The sequence below is a fragment of the Rhinolophus hipposideros genome (assembly GCF_964194185.1).
Source record: "Rhinolophus hipposideros genome assembly, chromosome: 16".
In the NCBI taxonomy this organism is placed as follows: domain Eukaryota; kingdom Metazoa; phylum Chordata; class Mammalia; order Chiroptera; family Rhinolophidae; genus Rhinolophus; species Rhinolophus hipposideros.
This window is the reverse complement of record NC_138062.1, coordinates 2,910,166-2,926,614: the sequence shown is the minus strand read 5'-3', so window position 1 is coordinate 2,926,614 and position 16,449 is coordinate 2,910,166. Positions and strand designations below refer to the sequence as shown.

The window sequence follows — 16,449 nt, the reverse complement described above, 5'->3', positions numbered from 1 at the left end:
TCAGATCAAACATGGATAGCTGTCTTTTCTAAGACATGTATGTGTGCGCATTCACTACTGGGGATGGTGGATTTTCTGGAGGATCTGGCTGTTGGAATTACTAATGACCCTTAAATTAGGTTGATCTCCCAAAAAGTGATTATAAACCATAGCAATGCAGATCCTGAGCGAGCTCTATAAAATAGCGTAGTCACTTCTGCTGTTCCTGTCCCCTGCCCTGCTTTATTTTTTTTTTCATAACATTTTTTGCCATCTGGCATGTGTATATATATATATATATATATATATATATATACATATATATATATATTTATATATTTATATATTTATATTTATATATATATTTATATTTATATATTTATGTTTATATATTGTATGCCATCCTTCACTAGACTGTAAGCACTATAAGAGCAGGACATTTCTTTCTCTGCTTTATTCACAGCCTGATACAGAATAGGTGCTCAATAAATGTCTGGTTTGAATGAATGAAGAGTGAGTGAATAAATAGTAAACATTCTTTGTTTGTAAATTTGATACAATAGAAATAATATATAACAAAATATTGAAAATTCTGTAAATAAGCCCAAGTGTAAACACTTGCAAGTGTCATGTTTGTATTATCTTACAAAATTGAATGTGTCAAATCTTTAGCTAAATCTGTACAGGAAAGAAATATGGATCTCAAAGCCTACAGGAAAAAATAACACATATTTTTCTTTCCAAGTAAATTTAAGAGTTTTGTATTAAAAATATGAAAGAGACATAACTCTTTAAACCAAATAACATTGCTTATAATTTTAGAATGTGGTTGTTCTGACCTTCATGGAAAGTTCAAATATGTTTTTCATTTAATACAGACTTCATTTGCTATATTCTTATTAAGTAAGCTAAAACTCCCACACCATAAAAAAAAATTACCCTTGGACAATGAATAATTGGTATTTCAAATCTTATGAAAGTTAAGAATTCCCCACAGTTCAAAAATAAGCTGTTCAGTCTTTTTGGAGGGACAAGGCTACAAAGAAATAATCAGATGACCAGGGTCAAACCTAGTCTGTCTGTATTTTCTGACAACTCTCATGCATAGGAATACATTTGTCACTGGGTTTAACAGAAGTTTCCAGACAAAGCTAAATGAGGGAATGGAATTAGAATAGATTTTAAACAAATGTGTATTGAAATCCACAGCTGTATTCATTGTTGGTAACTGGACCTCCAAAGCAAAGTAATGAATTTAAACACACAATAACAGGAATGACTTTGTTTAATTTATAAAAATAACAAATTAGGTTGGAAACAATAGAGGAAGAATCATCAATATCAGTCAGTCTCACATCTGAAGCCTTTATTTTATGTCTCCCTGAGGTGAACCCAATGCCCTGCCAAGGATCTGTATGGTTACGGTTTATAATCTCCTTTTGGAAATCAACACAATTTAAGGGTCATTAGTAATTCCAACAGCCAGATCCTACAGAAAATCCACCATCTCCAGTAGTGAATGCACACACATACATCTCTTAGAAAAGACAGCTATCCATGTTTGACCTGATGAGATATATGTCTAAGCACAATGTTATTTAGTAACATATAAACTATGAAACATGAGGTTAACTAAATAGGGGAAACTTTTTGAGATACTGGAAGTATCTAGTTCTCTCTGTCTCTTTCCCACTCTTGCCTTCCTTTCAAAGCCCTTCCCCACCTCTCCCAACACAGACATGCAACACATGCTCAGGCCTGCCTTTGGTGTAAAGCTATTATCTTACGGTCATTGTTGGCAAGTTATCTTTACTAAAGGACCTAGTCACAATTATTTCATTAGAACAGTTATAATAGCTGCTCATTACTACAGGAGGGCACATGAATGAAAAAGTAATTCCCTTTTTTGTTGTTGTTCTAAAGTGCCTACCTTGTAAAGAAGGCAATTTTGCCATTTCCTGCAGGAATCAGAATGTTCACATTACTGATGGAGTAGGAAGAATTTTCCTGTTTAGTTTGGATTTTGGAATCACACAGAAAGGCATTTTTATCAAAGGCTAGAAAAACCATCAAGAAATTTGATTCAAAAATTGCAATGCTATCAAGTCTGTGTTTCATATAAGAAAATAATTAATCTAATATTCCAAAATATGTAAAAGTATGGATGCAAGTATTGCTGCAAGTAACAAAATAAACTCGGGCAAAATTAAGCAAATATGGGAATTTGTTGGAAAGATAAGGGATAAGTCATAAAATTAGTGGTGCATTTGTAAACTAGGTTCAGAAATAGGAAAGAGCTAACAAAAACAGCTCTAGAGTGGGTGGTCCCAGCTATAGAGGCTCCTAGAACCGCTTTTCAAGGTGCTGCTGCTGACATTAGTCAGTTCCCCCTGCTTTTCCTGTCTTGCTTTCAGTCTGCTTAACGATTAAAAAGAAAAAAGAGGATTCAAATAAATAGAATTAGAAGTGAAAGAGAAATACTACAACTGATACCACAAAAATACAAAGGATTGTGAGACCACTATGAACAATTGTATGCCAACAAGTTCGACAACTTAGAAGAAATGGATAAATTTCTAGAAATTTACAACCTACCAAGACTGAATCATGAAGGAATAGTAAATCTGAACACGCTGATTACTATTGGTAAAGAGATTGAATCAGGAATCAAAAACTCACAATAAACAAAAGTCCAGGATCAGAAAGCTTCACTGGTGAATTCTACCAAACATTCAAAGAATTGATATCAATCCTTTCAGACTCTTCCAAAAAATAAAAGAGGGGGTAGCTTTTCCAAATTCATTTTTTAAAAAAGGGTTTTTGTTAGTTTTTCTTTTTTTTCTATTGGGGATTATTGGGGAACAGTGCGTTTCTCTATAGGGTCCATCAGCTCCAAGTCGTCCTTCAATCTAGTTGTGGAAGGCTCAGCACAGCTCCAAGTCCAGTCGCAGTTTTCAATCTTTAGTTGCAAGGGGCGTAGCCCACCATCCCATGTGGAAATTGAATGGGAAATCTTGTTGTTGAGAGCTCACGCTCTAACCAGCTGAGCCATCCAGCCACCCCTCCAAACTCGTTTTATGAGGCTAGCATTATCCTCATATCAAAACAAGGCTAGCATGTCCTTATCAAAAAGATAAGCACAACACAAGAAAATTACAGGCCAATATCCCTGTTGAACATAGATGAAAAAAATCCTTAAAAAAGATTAGCAAACCAAATCCAACAATACAGTAAAAGGATTCTACATCATGATCAAGTGGGATTCATTCCTGGGATGGAAAGCAGGTTTAATACCCGTAAATCTGTCAGTGCAATGCACCACATTAACGAAATGAAGGATAAAAATCATATGATCACCCAAATAGATGCAGAAAAAGCACTTGACAAAATCCAACATTCATTTATGATAAAAGCTCTCAACAATGTGGGTATAGAGGGAATGTACTTCAGCATAATAAAGGCCACATATGTGGCAAGCCCACAGCTAACAGCATACTCATTGGTGAAAGCTGAAAGCTTTCACTCTAAAATCAGGAACAAGACAAGGAAGCCCACTCTTACCACTTTAATTCAACATGGCAGTGTAAGTTTTAGCCAGAGGACTCAGGCAAGAAAAAAAAATAAATCCAAGTTGGAAAGGAAGAAGTAAAACTGTCACTATTTGCATATAGTATTATATTATGTTTAGAAAATCCTGAAGACTCCATCAAAGAACTGCTAGAACTAATAAATGAGTTTAGTCAAGTTGGAGGCAACAAAATCAGTACTCAAAGATCTGAGGTGTTTCTGTACACTAAAAATGAACTACCAGAAAGAGAGATAAAACAATCCCATTTATAATTGCTTCAAAAAGAATAAACTACCTAGGAGTAAATTTAACCAAGGAGGTAGAAGACCTATGTATTGAAACCTACAAGACATTAATGAAAGAAATTGAAAAAGACACAATAAATGGAAAGATGTCCCATGCTCATGGAACAATCAATTTTGTTAACATGCTCATACCACACAATGCAATCTACAGCTTCAGTGCAATCCCTGTCAAATTTCCAATGGTATTTTTCACAGAATTAAATCACACAATCCAAAAACTTATATGGAACCACACACAAACACACACACACACAAAACCACAAAAAACAAAAACCCCAAATCACAAAAGCAATCTTGAGAAAGAAGAACAAAGGTGGAAGCATCACCTCCTTGATTGCAAAATATATTACAAAGCAACAGTATTTAAAACAGTATGGAACTGACATAAAAGCAGACACATCAATCGATGGAACAGAATAGAAAGCCCAGAAATAAAGCTATGCATATATGATCAATTAAGTTATGACAGAAGAGTCAAGAACATACAATGGGGAAAGGAGAGTCTCTTCAATAAACGGTGCTGGGAAAACTGGAACCCTATATTATATCACACAGAAAAATTAAAATGGATTAAAGACTTGAATGTAAGACCTGAAACCAAAACACCCTTAGAAGAAAACATAGGCAGTAAGCTCCTTAACATGGGGTTTGACAATGATCTTTTAAATCTGACACAAAAAGAAAAGGAAACAAAATCAAGAATAAATAAGTAGGACTCCATCATACTAAAGAACAGCTGCACAGAAAAAGGAAGTCATAAACAAAATGCAAGGCAACCTACTGAATAGGAGAACATATTTGCAAATTATGTATGTGATAAGTGTTTAATATCCACATATATTTATATATTTGGATATTAAAAATATCCATATATATACATATATATATATATATATATGTATATATATGGAACTCATACAACTCAATAGGAAAAAGCAAACAATCCAATTTAAAAATGGGAGAGGATCTGAATAGACATTTTTTTCCCCAAAGAAGACATACAGATGGTCAACAGGTATATGCAAAGATGCTCGACATCACTAATCATCAGGGAAATGCAAATCAAAACCATAGTTTTTGCACTTCCCATCAATTAGGATGGTCAGTATCAGAAAAACAAAAAAATAAATGATGAGTGTGTGGAGAAATTGGAACACTTGTACACAGCTGGTATATAAATGGTACAGCTGCAATGGAAAACAGTACAGCAGTTCCCCAAAAATTAAAAACAGAATCACCATACGATCCTGTGATTCCATTTCATGGTCAACATGATAATGGCCTAACTTCATAAGAACAGTTTCAGGATCATAAAATACCCCTCCAAGGAAATGTGTTGTATTTACTTAACTCTTACTGCTAGTTAGGTTACTTCCACTTTCTTATTGAGTAAGTAATACAGCGATGAGTAATTTTATATCTGTTGACTATTAACACTCAAGAAACCACCCCGAAATTGTCAATAATCCTGCTGCTGCTCATAATTTGGAAATAATTGATTACATTCCAAAGGTATATAACACTTTAAGGGGTCCTATTTTAAAATAACAACTAAAAATCAAATTAAAATACATAACAGCTTGAGGAGAAGACAAAATATTTTAAGAACACTATGATATCTATAAAATAAATTTTATCTAAATTGGTAATTGCATTTAAACATAAAAGACATGAATCTAGATATAAAAAGTAACATCAAGAAGACAATGTTGATTTCTTCTCATAAACTTTGGGATCTTGAATGTAAACTGTCATATGCTAAAGGAAATAAATAGATCTTAGAAGTTAGGGTAACTTTTTCAACTTCCTATTCTGTTGCTGGACAGTCATACCTCTACACACACACACACACACAATATTTTGGATATATTTAAAGTAAAAACTTTAGAAAATGTAGTGGGGAAATGTATTTAGAAAATGTATTGCTACCGGGCTAACAATACACATTTCATGTCTTCAGAGATTGAAAGTGGGAACTAGCTGTGAAGACCCAGTAGGCAGCTCTGCTCATTAAGAAAATCATGGGTTATGAGTCTGTGAGGCAAAAAGCTTTGATTTATTTCATTTCAGTTGCTATTTAGAGACACTTGTATGATTGTAAAATGTCTTCTGTGGATGTAGTTGATCTATTTGATTTGTTTATAGGAATAAAGATAACAGAGAGTCTGAAGACGTATTACAGCCTTCAGTGCTGACCAACCATTTAGTGTTTTTCTAATTATCTTTCTTCTCTCCTCTCTGTATTTAGACCATTTAATTCATCTAGAGTTTGTTTTCCCATTGGAACTTCAGCACACCCTCTCCTGTGAACCCGTTGTGGAAACACTTCCTCTATGCAACCCACTTCACATGATACAGTGAGAGAGCTGAGCAGAAGGGATTGGTTAGGCATAATTTATATCGGCTGCATAGTCAAACCTTAATTATTTAGTGGTGGGTTGTCATTTGGGGGGTTTATACAAGCACTTTGTTTCTACTCTGTCTCACTGTTGCTGACTTCTTAGCCATTTGTTGTGCGGGGCAGCAGGCGGGGTCTCAGCTCCCGGCCCCACATAAGAACGCAGGATATGGCTAGGCCAAAAAGGAACACCCACGGAGCCATAAGTAGGGGAGTTATACCACTATATTCTCACTGGCGGCATCCGCCTCTCACAATCTGAGGTTGCTAGCTCAGCCACCATCTTCTTGCTAGCCCCCATTTTCTGCTAGTGTAGCCACAGCAGTTATATTAGTGGCCAATGGCTCACTGGTTACAGCTGACGGCCAACAAGCCACAGCTGATGGCCATCCAATCACAGTTGATGGGCATTTACTACCCGAGTGAGCACCTTTCCATGTGTGGGCAAGAGCCTGGAAACTGCACTCCTGGTTCTGTCCCCACACCATTTCACTAATCATCTGTATATCTGTCAAGAGTGGTTTGGGGATAAAGTAGAGGATCATGTTTTCCATCATTTTGCTATTTCTTAGAAGGTTTCACAAAATCTTTAATGAATGAGGGGGTTGAAACTTATGTGTAAATCAGTGGACTTTAATGTTTTCATTACCCATTTTATTCTCTGTCGCTCAAGGACAGTTAGGTATGTTTTGAAAACCCTAAGAATAAGAATGTGTCTTAGTGCGTTTGGCTACACAGACTGGGGGGGCTGAAGAGGGGCTATGAACAGCAGACAGTTACTGCTCCCAGGTCTGGGGGCTGGACGTCCGAGGTCAGGGTGCTGCACGGTCAGGTGAGCGCTCTTCTGGATAGAAGCTTCTCCTCTGCAGGCTTTCTGTGGTTTCCTCACCTGCTGGAAGGCATTACGGATCAGTGAGGTCTCTTTGATTAGGGCACTGACCCCATTTATGAGCCCTCCTGACCTTATCACTTCCCAAAGGCCCCACCTGCTAATCCCATCAACTTTGGGGGTTGGACTTCAACATACAACCTTTAGGAGGACAGACTCTCAGACAATAACAACACGGTTATGCACATGTAAAGTTTTAATGGATGTTGCTATATTGTCCTACAAGAAAGTACTACCAATTTACAGCCCTTGTAAGTGGTGTCTGTATGAGAGTAACTTCCTCTCTAAGTGAGGAACTGGTTGGGAGAAGGGAAAGGGAGAGAGATTTACCTTTCACTCTCTATTTGATTGTTTAATCCGTGTACTTGTTACCTATTCCAAGACATTTTTAGAATACAGTCATGTGCTTCGTAAAGATACTTCAGGTAGCGACAGGGCACGTATGCAGCTGTGGTATACCATATAGCCTAAGTGTATGGTAGGCTGTGCCGTCCAGTACGAGTCCTCTCCTTCACGTCCGCACTATAATGATCCAACCACCTAACGGCGCGTTTCTCAGAACATATTCCTACTGTTAAGGGGTGTGTGAGTGTAAATGAATACATTAGAAGCATCATGCTTTTATGTTCGCGTGTGTGTATTCTGTGTCATCGGTTTTCAACCGAGGATGCTTTTGTTCCCCAGGGGACATTTGGCAAAGTTTGGAGATGTTCTGAGTGGGTAGATGTCAGGGGCGCTGTTATGTATCATTCCATGTAAGGACAGCCCGCCTTCAATAATAAAGAACTCTCTGGCCCCAATGTCAGTAGTCCTGAGGTTGAGAAAGCATTCTGTGTACGTATGTTAAAGAGGAAAATTGTAAACGCCTGCTTGTTACTAGACATTGTCAGGGTCCTGGGCACACAAAGAGGGATCACAGCCTCTGCAACCCAGTGGCTCACAGTTCAGGGTGGGTGTATGAGGTAAGCAAATAATTGTAGACATGGGATACGTTCTAGAATAAATAACAAACAAGTCACTGAGGAAGAACTAAAGTATATATAAACATATTCATTCAGTAGAAAGCCACTTGGTTGAAACATCAGTTGAACTGAATAATTGAAATGGAAACATCAGGTTTAGGAGTTCTTTCCCTGGAATCCTCCAGATAGAGGATGCAGCACCTTATTCACAGGCCTTAATGCCCCGGGTCCTGACACGCGGGCGTCCAGGGAAAGCAGCTGAGGGGAGCCCTTAATTTGGTGCTGACAACTGTTACTCTATTTCTGTGCCCAATAACACATTTTGAAACTTGAAATGAACTCAGTCTGTATTTTAAAAAGAATGTGTAAGTCATGATTAAGTTGTAGCTGTCTGAAAGAGATGGCTATCTTTTATAAGAACAACAGTCTAAAGGATTATCATGGTTTGCATATTTTCTCTTGCGAATGTCTCCCTTCTTTTAAGAGTCTCACAAGTGCAGTTATATTTCATCACCAAAGAAACCAGAGAGAGGTCAGACTCTGAAATCCACTGGCTTTGTTTAGCGGTTTTTAAACTTGAGTGCTCTCGTACTTCTGCTTTGGTTTAGTTTTCGTTGGTGAGTTAAAAGGACCATACACATCTGTCTGTCTGAAGGTCACCTGAAGTCTTGTGCCTTCCTCACTGCATGATGGCTGCCTACCACTTCACCTCTCCAAACCTCAGGATCATGGAAAGTCTCTATCTTGCAAGAGTTGCTAGCTTGATTAAATGAGATAGCTCATTAAATTCAATGAGCATTGCCAGGAATCAATCAAATGATGGGCACTGGTTGTTATCCAAATGGCACAAAAAATAGAAAGCAGACTTTTAAGCCACTAGTCAGAATAGTGCTTGTGCGATTTCTCTCCCAGAATTTATCTATGTATTTATTAAGTCAGTATTTTTGTAAAAAAATAGGCAATTTCCTATCTTTTATTTGACACCTTTTGTAAGTACTGGGAGAGTTCTGGCACTCTGTGTTGAATAAGCTCACCTGTGCCCAGCACTTGCTCTTGTCTTTTGAGGTCTGCCTCTTTCCAGCTAAGTTCACATCTTCTACGTAAAACCCAAATGGTTTTTGAAAATTTCCCTTCTTCCCTAATTATCACACGAACTAACCCTCACTAATAACCTAAATCTCTCGAGCAATAAGCCACCCTCAGTAGCTTAAAGAAATCCAGCGCTGTTCTGCAGATCTTTTTGTCCAGAAACAAAAGACTTCTTCTTGATTGGAATTTCAGCAGACCAAGTGGTGTAACAGCAGTGCAGTAAAAATGCAGCTGCATTGTTTCATACTTTCTAGAAAAGTTGAGATAAAAATCTCACAGTCGCATCTATACTTTATCAATACTTTATTATTTAAATCTCAAACTGGTTTTGTTTCACTCAAAAAGCTGACATTTTAAGTTTCATTTTAAGTTTCTGTAAAAAGTTATATTCTTATAAATAATTTTCATAGTAAACCTTATATTTCTCTTCTACTTATGTTAAAATATCTACTGCATGCCTTATTTAAAGATGCGAAAGTTTTCTTAATGTTCATATTTTATACCAACCTATTTTAATGAGAGCAAACATGTCATGGTGGATTAAAGATTAAAGAAGGTTAAATAACAAAGAACATAGGCAATTTAGTTGTTTTTCTTTGTTATGATAAATATTGGTGATGGTCATAGTGGAATAGAACATAAATAAAAGGCAACCTATTGCTTTAACAGCCTAATGGCTTTAGACGGACCATTAAAGACCCAGTGCATCAAGGGAGATGAGGGCACCCCCGAGGTGGGAGGGGGTTTCGTAGAAAGCGGGGGCCTGGTTTCTATCTTTCCTTTGGTTCCAGAGAGGAAGATAAGAAACAGATCCAAAGCTTCTTTTATCTTTCTTCCTCCTCTTTTCTCTATTCCATTTCTGAGGTGAAAATTTTGGAGCTGGTATGTCCATTATATAAGCAACAGATTTCAAAGGAGGGATTTTAAAAATGATAGAGCATGTAGTTGAAAGAGGAAAACAAACGGGGCAGGGTAAGGACAATTTCAGGCTGAGTAAGCCATGTCGAAAAATACCACTGACACGTGCGTGGGAAGAGACAGAGCATTCGGAGTGTGGGGGTGGGGGGTGGCTGAAACCACGAGGGGAGAACAGTCTGGGGCTAGATGTTTAGAAATCACCACCAGAAGAGCAAAAGCATCAAGTGGGTAACTTGACTTTTTCTCCAAAGGACGCACTCCTGCCGAGTGTTTATCAAGTTCGGGAAGGACAAGCCAGAGAGAAAGTTGTTGGCCACACAGGCAGAAGAGTCTGAGCTGCCCACCCCCGCTACTCATTGGAAGCACCTGTCCCAACCTGCCATCCGCCTTCACCTCTTCCCCCTCCTGGAATTTTCACCTCTTCCCTCATTCCTTTGGGTGACACACCAAAGAGGGTGGGTGTCTTAAAAAGCTGCAGCTCAGACTGTGGGAGATGGAGAAGATGCCTGGGGTGCTTTCAGTTGTGGCACAGAGGGATTTACAAAAGTAACCGTTTGCAAACACTTAGCCTGGTACTGCCCGTACGGGGATTGTCTGCCAGGCGGGAACAGTAGGGAGAGGAGAGTGTGTCACACAACGGTTGTCCTGCAGAGGCCACTCCTGGGACCAGTAGCTGGAAAGCAGCAGACAGGACGGCAGGCCCTCGCCCCAACTCAGGATGCACACTTCTGGAGAGGACAGAGGGTGCTTGGAGGGAGGGACATGGACAAGCCAGGGGTACAGGGTGTTCTGAGCCTTAGCTGTTCACGTACGGCCTACGGGGAGCAGTGCCTGTTCATAGCCAAGACTGGACTGGGTCTGGATGGGCTTCCTCACTCTCCTGGCCGGGCTGTTAGGACAGTCCCCTTCCAAGCTTCATTGCCTGGAGCAGAGCAGGCTGGTGGCACTCTCAGGGCCCCGGGCTAATACCTTATGCATACTCTGTGCCAGTCGCTTTGAGGATCGACTAGGGTCATATGTGATTGGTTCCAGCCGAGACCAAGGGCATCATTTGGGTCAGAGTTGACTAGCCATCGAAGTTTAGAGCAAAGTGGCGAGGAATTCTAGGGCATAATTTAGTACTGCTAAAAATGAGGGCCGTTGTTCTAATTAACACTGGGCTGGAGTCCTCTGGAAGGATATTTACAGGGAGGAAATGGACCTTAAATGATTGGTAAGATTTTAGTAGGTGGAGAAGAAGATGAAGACTTTGATCCATTCATTTATTCCTTCGGGAGATGTTTGCAGAGCATCTGTGGGTGCCGTGCCGAACACCAGGGATTCTGTGGAGAACAGAAACAACAAGGTCGCTGCCCTAGCAGAGCTCACCTCCTTTAGAGGAGTGTGGAGTGAGACAATGACGTAGAAGAAGGAAAAGATCCTTTCAGATGGCGTTGGGTGCTATGAAGGAGAGAGAAAAGATAGCAGTTAGGTAATTCAGCTGAAAGTGAAACTTATTTCTGTAGTATAATGTGGCAGCTCAGGGTCTGCCTCAGGGGTCCCCTTGGCACATACTACTTGTGTAGATTTATGGAAGGTCATTCAACTCTCTAAACCTCAGTGTTCTTTTCTTTCTTCAGTGGGATAATAATGCCTATATTACAGTGTTTGGGAAGGATAAATGTGCATTAAACGAATGGTTGATAATGTGATTAGTGCAGAAGCTTGAACATAATAAGGGTTCAGTTGATTTCATCTCTTATTTAACCTAAGTTGTCAGGAAAGTTACTTTGACTCCTCCCTTGCCTATACATTTTGTGCTGCTAAACTAAGCTTTGAATATGAGCTGGTGTTCAACAGGCAGACAGATCTGAAGGAATAAAGATGTATATGTTTAGAAAATTGTGAAGTATAAAATCATAGCTTTCAGACTATTAATGGATCACAATCAAAACTGAAAATCAAGGCATTGTTTATCTTCTTAAAACGGATGTTACTTTCAGGTTTTTGTGTTGATTTTTATAGTTTAAACATTTTAAACTCTTCAAGCGATCTATTTCTTCACAGGTTCATTCCTTCTGCTTTAATCATTATATGCCCTGCAGAGCTAGTTAAATTCCAAAGGTTAATGTCATTCAATGTTGTTGTTGATTTTTTTGAAATAATGTACCTAAAATATTTCTGAAGATAAGCATTCCACAAGACATATGCATTGCATTAATAGGCCTTCTTCCTCCACAGCACACAACCTTACTAGTTAGTGTTTCTTATTTCAGACTCTTAGATGAAACCCAGCATCTTCCATGAAAAGCTTCCTTTGCTCAGACTAGCTGTAAACTCCAGCGTAACTGGCCCTACCTGCCAAGTGTTGTCCTGCTGACTGACTGACCACATTTCATCTTTCTGATGACCATTTGATAGCAGAGAACTTCTGGTCATATATAGAGCCTTTTTACACTGGGTAGTGGTTTCTAAGCCTTCGGAAAATAAAGAGTAGCCTAGAGTAACATCAGACTTTGAGTTTATTACACAATTCTGCTATGAATACTGCCAATGAGTCTCTGTTTCGAAACTGTATCCATCTTTCAGTCCCAAAATGAGGCCATATGTCCTTCACAATGTAGCTGTTTTATGGAGGGGAGCGGAGAAAAAGAAATGCTTTCTGATTTCAACCCTTACCAGAAAATTTTGTTTCTAGTTGTTACAGCAGCATTATGCATAAATATAAGCCTTTTGGATGCTTTGAGGGGTTTTGTTTGGGTGAGGATGAGTGGGAAAGCAGCAGTAAAGTGTGTAACTTAATTTCTTGGACAAGAAACTCTGTTGCATTACAAAATACTGGGAGTTACAGTTTTACAGATAGTGAATGCAGTTAAACTGAAAAGGTTTGTAATCTCCTCCTCAAAGTAAACCATGGCTATTTTTGTTTTGCTTTATGCTCCTTTGTGTTTAGCAGTATTCTAACATGGACAGCCTTACAAGTGATAACATTTCAGGAGGCATCTCCTTGTCCTAATTCCTGCTCCCTTGGGACCCAGTTCAGGGGATGCCTGGAATCCCATAATCCCTTTGTCCATTCCATGCATTCTTTGTCCCTGTTCAAATGTTAACTCCAGACGGTTGACACATTAAGTCTTGTCAGACAGCCGGGACACTTTGGAGACTCATACTGGGAGGTCTGAAGCTGAATTCCTTGGTAAAACCAATTGTTTTCTTGCAACCAGACAAAGAGCAAGCCTCAGTCTGCTCATACGTAGAGCGAGAGATGTAGTTGTGGGGAAATTAAGACACATTTGCTTACCGATGACCCTGAGTTTCATGGAAAGTAACTGTTGAATCGACAATGTACTCCCAGGACATTGAGCGTTAGGGAAATACATGTAGCCACACTGCATGTAAGTATGTGTGTAAATTCTCTGTTATAGAGCAAGTTTGCAGGACATCCCTATGGTAGCCAGCCTGAAAGATGGTCCCCAGTGACCCCCACCTCCTGGGATTCACACCCTGTGCAGCCCCCTCCTACAGAATATGGCTCAGGTGTTGCTACATCACTGCTGAGACCAGCTGATGGAAGTCTTTGAGGCTCCTGTGTTGGTCACTCTCCTGGACCACCCCCGGCACTGGGGGACACCAGTGCCCCGTTGTGAGCGGTCCTCTGGAGAAGTCCATGTGGTGAGGGCCTGAGGCCTCCCGCCAGCTGCCCCAGGAGTGCGGCTGGAGCAGCTCCTCTAGCCCAGTCAGGCCTTCAGATGGCTGCACCCTCATGAGACACCTGAGCGCAAACCACCCGGCTACGCCACTCCCAGATTCCTGACTCTCAGAAACTGCGGGAGATAACAGACACTTGTTGTTTTAGGCCCCCGAGTTGTGGGACAAAATTTGTTAAGTCACTATAGATACTGACACAATTACCCATGTATCATTAGTCTCCAGAATTCATATGCTGGAATACCCAGGGAGCGTCATAATTTAGCATAAAATTCCTGCCAGATAAAAAAGTATCAACTGGGTGGTGTCATAAACTCACACGCTTACAAGTCAGAGAGGTCATGCCCGGGGTGAATGGAGGACGGTTCCCAGGTCTGAGGGTGGGAGCAGCTGTAGACGTTTGTTGCCATGCAAGAATTTGGGGTGCAGTATTGCCAGGTCTTTTGATTTTTCAAGGCGTAGTATACATAGACCAGTGTCTTCCCAAGCTTTTGGTGCTCTCTAGATAACCAGTCCAAGCTAACCACATACTATGTCTATCCTTCCCCAGTGATTGTTTCTGGAACAGGCATGGGAACCAGTAATGGCCATCAAGGTGTGAAGGAAAATCTCCTAGGAAGCTTCCGGGAAAGATGTCTGTTCCCCTAAAAGAGAGGCAGGGAAAGAGCATGGAAAGAACAAGTGTCTTTTCTTCTTCTGAACAGGGGCTCTGTCTGGACATGATGTCTTCGTATTTGCTGGAGTCTGAGGATGAAGGCAACACTGAGATGACCAAGCGGACAGATGGGGAGCCTGGAGCCTCAATGGCACAGGTAGGCACAGCGCAGTCACGCCTGGAGAGCCGCTGCTTCCACTGTAGGAGGCCATGTCGTCCTTTAAGATACTGTATCCGAAGGCATTTGACATGAGCAGCCAGAAGCTCTCTAACAGATATACAGGGGAAGCTGGCAATCCATAATTTCATGAATGAGCTGTTGATTTTTAAATAATGCATGAAATTCAATTTGTAAAATGATTGTGTACCAAGTGAAATATATCTGGACGGCCTGTGCACCTTGCTGGCTGCTCGTTGGTGAGCTCCTTTGTAGACGCTACACTACATATAATGAGAAATGGTGAAAGCTCATTGGTGTTTTATTTGAAGATCTCATTGTTCAATGACTGTTTATTGGCTAGCATTTTTTAATGAAGGCTTGTTTTTAGAGTTTACCGTAAAATTGAGGGGAAGGCACACAGATTCCCCTACACAGCCTGCCCCTGCATACACACAGCCTCCTTCACTGTCACCCCCCCCCAGATGGGACATCGTTACATCGATGACCCACACCACGTCATCATCACCCGAATCCACAGTTCACGTCTGGGTTCACTCTGCGTGTCGTATGCTCTGGGGGTTTGCACAAGTGTATAGTGACATGTTTTCATTGCAAACCCTCTGCAGAGGCTCCCCCTGTTCACCCCCCCACCTGTTAACCCCTGGCCTTTTTAGTTCTTCACAGTCTCGCCTTTTCCAGAATGTCATTTAGTTGGAGCCATATGAGTACAGCACGTAGTCTTTTCAGATTGGCTTCTTTCATAATAATAAGCATTTATAATAATAATAAGCATTTAAGGTCACTTCATGTCTTTTTATGCTGAGTAATTCTTTTTAGTGCTGAATAATCTTCCATTGTCTCTTGGCTGCCAGCTGAGGGCCAGGCACTCTGGAACGTGTAATTCTTTCCACTGAGGAGTTTAGAATGAAGACAGGTGTGGTACAATGTGATTGTGAGTGTGGAAATTCTGGGTACAGCATGCCGGGCTAACATATTTCAAAAGCAGAATTTGGTTAGAGAAGATTTCACATTTTGAACGGTGCTTTGAAGGATGTGGAGAATTTTGTCAGGCTGACAAGAGTTTATTGTATTAGAGACAAATGTGTGTGGCTGTGAGAAAGCTAACGCAATCATAGGGCGGCATGGAAACAAGGACAGCGTTTCTTTTTTCCATTGAAATCTGCAATGGGCAAATAATACCTGAGGTATTTTTGTAATTCTATAAGCTACAGTTTAATGAGGATATTGCCACACTTGGGTTTAACTGGAGAAGGGATTCCAGCCTAAGGCATGAAAATAAGAAATGGTGGAAGGAATGATGGCATTAGGTTGGTGCAAAGGTAATTGCGGTTTAAAAGGTTAAAAATAATTGCAAAGACCTCAATTACTTTTGCACCAACCTAATATATTTAGTCAAGAAAAAGAATAAAAGTCCTGATAATTGTCTTTGCATAGTTAAATGATAGCCATTTGTTGGGTGCGTAGCACTTAACATACTGCTTCTACTTTGTTACAACTTTGTAAGGTACAACTGTTACCTCCTTATTACAGACTGGCAGAGGTTATTTAGACAGGTTAGCAGGGATGGATGGATGCCTGGGGAGCCAGGAGCCCCAAGTCCTACCTCCACTGCCCCCCACAGGCCCCACCACCCCATCCTCAGGCAGTGAGTCCCCCAGCGGACACTTATGCCTAGAGGATACGCGCAGGCAAATGCAGACGTTTACAATCAGCAGGGGCTTTGATCCCAAACCCAGAGTTTTTCCCTAGCAGAAGGCGGAACAAACAGCCCAACAGCATTTTCCCCCCTTTCCAACCCCAACCCATACCCAGACCCAC

The 16,449-nt window shown here is 40.3% G+C and overlaps 1 protein-coding gene across 4 annotated transcripts in view; it reads left to right on the top strand.

Annotated features, from left to right (window-relative positions):
- The window catches only part of PRSS12 (serine protease 12), a gene marked incomplete at its 5' end in the record, with an annotated part of 101,687 nt that overhangs the window by 23,530 nt on the left and 61,708 nt on the right, over positions 1-16,449 (top strand). For all 4 annotated transcript variants that reach the window (XM_081077143.1, XM_081077144.1, XM_081077145.1 and 1 more), the window contains one exon: positions 14,500-14,607. The remainder of the gene's footprint in view (positions 1-14,499; positions 14,608-16,449) is intronic.